Source organism: Bufo gargarizans, chromosome 4 (assembly GCF_014858855.1).
Source record: "Bufo gargarizans isolate SCDJY-AF-19 chromosome 4, ASM1485885v1, whole genome shotgun sequence".
Classification (NCBI taxonomy): Eukaryota; Metazoa; Chordata; class Amphibia; order Anura; family Bufonidae; genus Bufo; species Bufo gargarizans.
The window spans coordinates 63,445,992-63,453,051 of NC_058083.1; the positions used below are offsets into that span (position 1 = coordinate 63,445,992).

Genomic DNA, 7,060 nt, shown 5'->3' on the forward strand with positions numbered 1-7,060 from the left:
GATTTTAGTTCGAAATCTGAGAGATAGGGAAGAGGCAGGAAACCTACACAGCTAAAGATACAGCTGAAATAATTAAAAAACACAAGCTAAGTGGATAGAAAAGTGGAGTTAGGAGGGTTACCTGAGAAGCATCAGGCACCTCCATAATAGGCTGTACTTTAGCAAAAAGTGAATGCACTGGACAGTACAAAATAAAGAATCCCACTCTAGATCTCAAGGAATTTTAATAGTGTGTTGTCTCTGAGAACAATAGGATATTTTAATGAGAACATAATAAAAGTATAAGTTTTATGTAATTAATCAGAGAGGAAAAAGGGCCACAGAAGTCCTAGAGACCTTTGAAATTTATTCATTTATATAATAATGTGGTCACCTCCTGAGAGACCTATATGTATGTTGGTCACATCTTCTGCCCCTTCTCCCCTTTCACCATCTCAGGGATTCTAGGGTGTTTGCAGTCCAGGCACGAGGACACTTCATTCCTACCATCAAGGTCTGAATGTGGGCTTAGCAGCATAGGGAGAGAAGTCAGGGATGTGCTAGGAGGTGACCTGTCCCCAGCATCTAGCCTAGACACTTGTGTATTTGGTTGTCTGTGTATGTGAGTTCCTGTCTGCCGTGACATCAGCAGTGTGGCATTTTTTTTGTGTGTCTGCCTCTGACAACAGCGATGCCATTTGCAACCTGTGCCAAAAGAAACTGAGTCGTGGGAAATCCAACACCCACCTAGGTACAACTGCTTTGCGAAGGCACATGATCGCACATCACAAAAGCCTATGGGATCAACACATGATGACGAGTAGAAGCAGCACACAAGCTCAACACCACCATCCTCCTCCTGGTCCAGCATCTTCAGCCACATCAACCACTGCTGTCCTCCTTGCCCCCTCTCAACCACCCGCCACTCCGCCTATCACCTTTAGCAGTTCCATCTCATCTGCCCACAGTCAGGTGTCTGTAAAGAAAATGTTTGAGCGTAAGAAGCCAATGTCACAGAGTCACCCCCTTGCTCGGCGTCTGACAGCTGGCTTGACGGAACTCTTAGCCCGCCAGCTTTTACCATACCAGCTGGTGGAGTCTGAGGCCTTCAAAAAATTTGGCGCTATTGGGACACCACAGTGGAAGGTACCTGGACGAATTTTTTTTTCTAATAAGGCAATCCCAAACCTCTACTCAGTGATTGAAAAGGAAGTCATGGCATCTCTGGCATACAGTGTTGGGGCAAGGGTCCATCTGACCACTGAAACCTGGTCTGCAAAGCATGGTCAGGGCAGGTATATCGCCTACACTGCGCATTGGGTCAACCTGCTGATGACATGGAATGTGTGGCTCTGCAGCGGAGTTGGTGACACCGCCATGACTTGCAGGCAGGCCTACTGCCACCTCCTCTACTCCTCCTACTCCATCCTATTCCATAACCTCCTCGGCTGAGTCCTCTTCTGCTGCGGCGTCTGGCTGCACATCAACTGAATCCCCCCAGCTCCCCAGGGGCTCTTCCACATCCCGGATACGACAGTGTCACGCTGTCTTGGGGTTGACTTGCCTGAAAGCAGAAAGCCACTCCGGACCAGCACTCCTGAACGCACAGGTGGATCAGTGGCTGACCCCGCACCAACTGGAGATCGGCAAAGTGGTGTGTGACAATGGAAGCAATTTGTTGGCGGCATTGAATTTGGGCAAGTTGTCTCAAGTGCCGTGCATGGCACATGTGTTGAATCTCATCGTACAACGCTTTGTGTCTAAGTACCCAGGCTTACAGGACGTCCTCAAGCAGGCCAGGAAGGTGTGTGGCCATTTCAGGCGTTCCTACATGGCCATGGCGCACTTTTCAGACTTTCAGCACCGAAACAACATGCCAGTGAGGCGCTTGATTTGCGACAGCCCGACACGTTGGAATTCAACACTCCTAATGTTCGACCGCCTGCTCCAACAAGAAAAAGCCGTCAACGAGTATTTCTATGACCGGGGTGCTAGGACAGCCTCTGCGGAGCTGGGAATTTTTTGGTCACGTTACTGGACGCTCATGCGCAATGCCTGTAGGCTCATGCGTCCTTTTGAGGAGGTGACAAACCTAGTCAGTCGCACCAAAGGCATCATCAGTGACCTCATACCATTTGTTTTCTTCCTGGAGCGTGCCCTGCGAAGAGTGCTGGATCAGGCTGTAGATGAGCGTGAAGAGGAAGAGTTGTGGTCACCATCATCACCAGAAACAGCCTTGTCATCATAGCTTGCCGGACCTGCGGCAACGCTGCAAGAGGAGTATGAGGAAGAGGAGTCAGAGGAGGAATGTGGCTTTGAGGAGGAGGAGGAAGACCAACCACAGCAGGCATCCCAGGGTGCTCGTTGTTGTCACCTATCTGGGACCCGTGGTGTTGTACGTGGCTGGGGGGAAGAACAGACCGTCAAAGACATCAGTGAGGAGGAGGAACGGGAAATGAGTAGCTCGGCATCCAACCTTGTGCAAATGGGGTATTTCATGCTGTCATGTCTGTTGAGGGACCCTCGTATAAAAAGGATGAAGGAGAACGACCTGTACTGGGTGGCCACGCTACTAGACCCCCGGTATAAGCAGAAAGTGGCGGAAATGTTACCAAATTACCGGAAGTCAGAAAGGATGCAGCAGTTTAGAACCAAACTAAAAAATATGCTTTACACAGCTTATAAGGGGGATGTCACAGCACAACGGGAATCTAACGGGGGAAGAGGTGAAAGTAATCCTCCTCCTACCACGACCACGGCGGCAAGGACAGGACGCTTTACAGATGTGTTGTTGATGGAGGACATGCAGAGCTTTTTCAGTCCTACACATCGCCACAGCCCTTCGGGATCCAGCCTTAGAGAACGACTCGACCGACAGGTAGCAGACTATCTCGCCTTAACTGCAGATATCGACACTCTGAGGAGCGATGAACCCCTTGACTACTGGGTGTGCAGGCTTGACCTGTGGCCTGAACTATCCCAGTTTGCGATAGAACTTCTGGCCTGCCCCGCTTCAAGTGTCCTGTCAGAAACGACCTTCAGTGCAGCAGGAGGCATTGCCACTGACAAAAGAAGTCACCTTGGTCAAAAAAGTGTTGATTACCTCACCTTCATTAAGATGAATGAGGCATGGATCCTGAAGGGACTGACAGTGGGGGATACGTTTGACTAACAAAAGGCCTGATGACATGCCTTGGCCTCAAAATGGTCCCCACGCTGCTGTATTTAATGTCTGCATACTGGATGACTTTCGTGAATTCTCCGCCACCAACTAGGGTTCAAGCTGTAATGTTTTAGTCACCTTTCTGCCTAGAAGACATCAATACCTAATTTTTCAGGCATGTGTACATTTTTCTGGCCTCAAAATTTACTGTGGCTGCAAAAACAAAACAAAAAAGGCACATACATGTGTCAATTCCCCTTCGTGATCGGTACCTTGTTTTGGTGAAGGGGCTTGCGTATCACAATTAAGCGATCATCACCTCTATGAGTGTGTTATCAATGTTGCCACACCCCAGATAAGGCCGTTGCTTCATTATGATCAGACCAAAAGCGATCGGCTGGATAATTTTTCATAGAAAAAACATTTTTTTTTTTTTTTTTTTAAGTTGTATGGGTTTTTAATTCATAAAATAAAAAAATCATAATAAAGTCTCTTCAATTCACCTTTCAGGGACCCTTGGTGTTGTACGTGGCTGGGTGGAGGATGAAACCTTCAATGACATCAACGGGACATGGCTAGCTTGGCATCCAACCTTGTGCAAATGGGAAGTTTGCTGTTGGGCAAATGGACTGTTTGCGGTGCATTAAAATGGGAGTTTGGTCTGTCAATGTCTGTAAAGCGTGCTTAACCCTTTCACTACCTGATCGATACAACGTCATACCTGATCGTATACACAAACTGGATGTTTATATCACCTATAAATGCTTAAAAAAGCTACCACACAAGAAGTTATCATAAACAATAATTTCTTTATTAGATATCCATCAGCAGTATATGATAAAAACATGTGAAAGAGAAGGAAATGGAAGGAAATAGAAGATCTGGGTTTTTAACAAATTATTGTCAACTCAATTTGTTATTTTTCACCATTACCTTTATCTTGATATATTGTATTAATGAAGAGCAAATACCCATTCCATATGTCCACATAGGTTACATAAATGTCTACAGGAGGTGTCCTTCCGTTTCTCACTGTGTCCCTCTGGATTCTCCTGCAGTGCTGGAGGAGGTATGAATACGGTAAGAAGCAAGGTCCATGGGGACAATCATCTTCACTGCTCTGACAGTAAACAACGCTCTTCTTCTTCTTTTTTCTCAAATCCACAATACTTTTCCTCCATGGATCCTGGTCACTGTTGACCTCAGGGTAATATAATTTGGCTCTTTGGCAAACCCAGGGTAGATCCACAGAAAAATATGCTCTCATATAGGCTGTTTAATGCATGGAAACACTTCCCACATTCCAAACAACAATTTAATTTCTTCTATGTGTGAATTCTCTAATTAGTTACTAATGTTTTCCTTTTTACATAAAGAAAATCAAAATGGCTTCTCTCCTGTGTGAATTTTCTCATGTGTAACAAGACCTGACTTTTTTGTAAAACAGTCACCACATTTGGAGCATCTAAATGTTTTTTCTTCTGTGTGACTTAGCTGATGCACCTTGAGGCTCCCTTCATAAAGAAAACATTTCCCACATTCTGCACATGAATACTGCTCTCCTGTGTGACTCTTCTCATGGTCAACAAGCAGTGGTTTATATATAAAACTTTTCCCACATTTTGAACATAAATACGGCTTCTTTACTTCGTGACTTCTCTCATGATCAGTAAGCTGTGATTTACACATAAAACCTTTCTCACATTTTGAACATGGATGCGGCTTCTCTCCTGTGTGAACTATCTGATGTCTAGCAAGATCTGATTTAAATATAAAACCTTTCTCACATTTTGAACATGGATACGGCTTCTCACCTATGTGAACTGTCTGATGTCTAGCAACATCTGATTTAGATCTAAAACCTTTCCCACATTTTGAACATAAATACGGCTTCTCTCCTTTGTGCCATTTCTCATGTTCAGCAAGCTTTGATTTAAATATAAAACCTTTCCCACATTTTGAACATGAAAATGGTTTCTCCCCTGTGTGAATTTTCTGATGACTAAAAAGACTTGACTTTTTTGTAAAACATTTGCCGCATTCTGAACATGAATATGGTTTCTCTCCTGTGTGACTTCTTCTGTGTGCATTTAGACCTGAGATGTCTGTAAACTGTTTTCCACATTCCCCACACTGAAAACTTGTAACCTCTTTGGGCCCGGTACTTGTGATAACAATCTGTGATTGGTCAGAAGAAGGTTCCTTATGATTAGGATCATTATATGACAGATCTGTTCTGTGAAGTTCTGGATGGACATTACAGGTAATAAGGGTTTCTCCTGAAGAGCCATGCCCGATATCTTCATCTTCTCCTTTATAATTTAGTGATAAGATGAAGTTTCCCTCAGAGATCTTACTGGGATTTTCTGTTAGGATTAAAAACAGATTTTGTGTTTTCTTTTCAAATAGTAAAGAAGACAATTCTAGAAGCTTCCTATCAGGCTGTGTGCAGTTTTTGATGTAGTTTTTATGTCAAAAGGAAGGAGAAGTAAAAGTCCTTCCTTTATATTTCCCATTTATATGAATCCTTTCTTGGCTGTGGCACAAAATACTGAATCAAAACTGAACTAAAAGAAAATCATTTGTGGTCGTGTCCTTATAATTATAATGGATGGATGACAAAGTCCAGGACTCTGCTCTACACTCACCGATCACTTCTATTACATAAACCCAGACCTGAAAACATTCAGAAATCTGAGAATCCCACCCTTCTCTGACAATCAGGCCTGTCCTCTGCCACCAGAGTTGGTTCTTAGATATCAAGTGGGGATGATTTTATTACAATAACCTAAACTCTTCGTGAACGGCCTATTTTAGACCTTACAGGGGTTGTCCACTCCTTTATAATTAATAGCCTATCCTCAGGCTGGGCCTCCAGTATCTGATTGTCAGGGGTCCCACACACCTCTGATTAGGTCCATCCATTGTGCGTTGGACACAGCTGGTTCCTGTAGTGCTGCTACTATTGAGATGAATGGAAGCAGCACTGCAGTAACCGGCTTCGTCCACAGACTGAGCAGTGTAGTTCCAGCGCTGACTTCCTGCACCGGAGCTACTGCAGAACAGCTGACCAGCAGGGGACAAGGTGTTGGATCCCCACCAATCAGATAGTGAAGGTCTATCCTGAGGACAGGCCATCACTTGTAAAGGAATAGACAATCCCCTTATTTGCTGTAAAAAAGAATTAGGTTTATTTTTATTTATTTTTCAGAAAATAGAAATAGATAAAAACGGTCAATCCATGAAAGTAATACAATTCATATACATCTATAAACATTCTCAAAGCACAAGTCACTGAAATGCAATGCCATTTTGTCATACAAACCAGTCGGACTAAGTCAGATGACTAGCAAAAGGTCTTCAAGAAAAAAAAATAACAAGTCCAGTTCTTCTGACTTATCACTACTGATATACCATGACCAAGATGAATGAGAACCTTCACAGAAAGCTCCGTAAGGCTTGCGGCTGTACCAGGTTACTACAGCACAGCTGCCCCTAACTTTATTGTCAGCTGAGCTGCAGTAACCCAGCAGGGCCACTGCACTTTGAACGGCGCTGTGTTTCCTATTTCATTAAAGGTGCTAGATCCTTCAAGGAACAGCTGACCGTGAAGGAGTGGCAATCAGACCTTTACCGATCAGATAATAATGTCATATGCTGAGGATAACCCATCAATAGCAAGAGCCTGGAAAACCCATTAAGGTGGTCAAACTGAGTTTCCTCAGACCCTGGCCATCACTGCAGCCGTTCATCGCAGCCGGCGTGCCTCCAAAACCTGATGCTAAGCCGAGTGTCCAGCCTGGAGCATGAGAGGATGGAGAGAAGAGCTGGGAGAAGATTTCTCCTGCACTGTACATAACACAGGGGTAACTGCCCGGAGTGCTACTTTACTGCAGCTGTAAGGTGGAGTCTCACCTG

The 7,060-nt window shown here is 44.5% G+C and overlaps 1 protein-coding gene across 1 annotated transcript in view; it reads left to right on the forward strand.

Annotated features, from left to right (window-relative positions):
- Positions 1 to 7,060, forward strand: part of LOC122933886 — a gene marked incomplete at its 3' end in the record, with an annotated part of 272,752 nt that overhangs the window by 190,622 nt on the left and 75,070 nt on the right. The gene's annotated exons all lie outside the window — the stretch shown is intronic.